Source organism: Branchiostoma floridae, chromosome 3 (assembly GCF_000003815.2).
Source record: "Branchiostoma floridae strain S238N-H82 chromosome 3, Bfl_VNyyK, whole genome shotgun sequence".
NCBI classification, from domain to species: Eukaryota; Metazoa; Chordata; class Leptocardii; order Amphioxiformes; family Branchiostomatidae; genus Branchiostoma; species Branchiostoma floridae.
The window spans coordinates 18,182,112-18,183,242 of record NC_049981.1 but is presented as its reverse complement, the minus strand read 5'-3'; positions in this window follow the sequence as shown (position 1 = coordinate 18,183,242).

The window sequence follows — 1,131 nt, the reverse complement described above, 5'->3', positions numbered from 1 at the left end:
ACAAAATGACCTGATATAGCACACTGTATCTCTCTAGCAAACAAATAAACAATGGATCTCTCCTTGCCTTTACCACATGGTGTGGTTTATGGCACCTGGCACCAGATTTGTGTGTGGTCGTCTAGGTCTACCAAATTTCCCGCTAAATTTTTTGGCGACGCCTGATTGGCGAGCCTAATAGTATAGTGAGCGACCATTTGCAAAGAATTCTAAAAACTGTACAGGCATCTCAGGAATTTTTTTTCCGCGCATCATGCCGCGCATCATGCCGGACTGAACCATTACCTCCACGGGTATGCTTTCCAGACGTGTGCACAGCAGTGTATTCTCGCGAGGCGATTTTCGATTGATCGCCGTGCAAAATTGAGAAAAGCCTAGGACTTCAGACGTACCAGAATTGTAGTATGTAGTATTGTGGTCATGGAAATGTAAACATTTGAAACAGGGGATAAAGGATTGTTAAAATATGTTCCTCGGAAAATAACCCGTGAGTCGTGGAAATCACTTCCGGGTTTTGCCGCGCATCATACCGGACTGAACCATTACCTCCACGGGTATGCTTTCCAGTACCAGGTACCAGGGCACATATACGTGTGCACAGCAGTGTATTCTCGCGAGGCGATTTTCGATTGATCGCCGTGCAAAATTGAGAAAAGCCTAGTACTTCAGACGTACCAGAATTGTAGTATGTAGTATGGTGGTCATGGAAATGTAAACATTTGAAACAGGGGATAAAGGATGGTTGAAATATGTTCCTCGGAAAATAACCCGTGAGTCGTGGAAATCACTTCCGGGTTCGTTCGTTTGGAGTTTGGAAAGTTTGGTGCGGCCTTCTTCACCTTTGATATCTTTGTTTCAAAAATGCAAACTAATGTGTGAAACAAGCATTGTTTGAGCTTAAATGATGTATAACATGTGGGATTGTGAGATAGCGATGTGATAGTTAACATCGCCATTAAAGAACGTTACATTTTGGGTAGCGTTTGTATGTGTGTCTGTTTGTAGAAGACCACCATAACTCTAGAACGCCTGGATGGATTGTATTGATATTCGGTATGTGAGTAGGTCTTGTTGAGACCTGGAAACGATTAGATTTTTGGGTCCCTAGCGTCCTGTTACGGTACTGCAGCG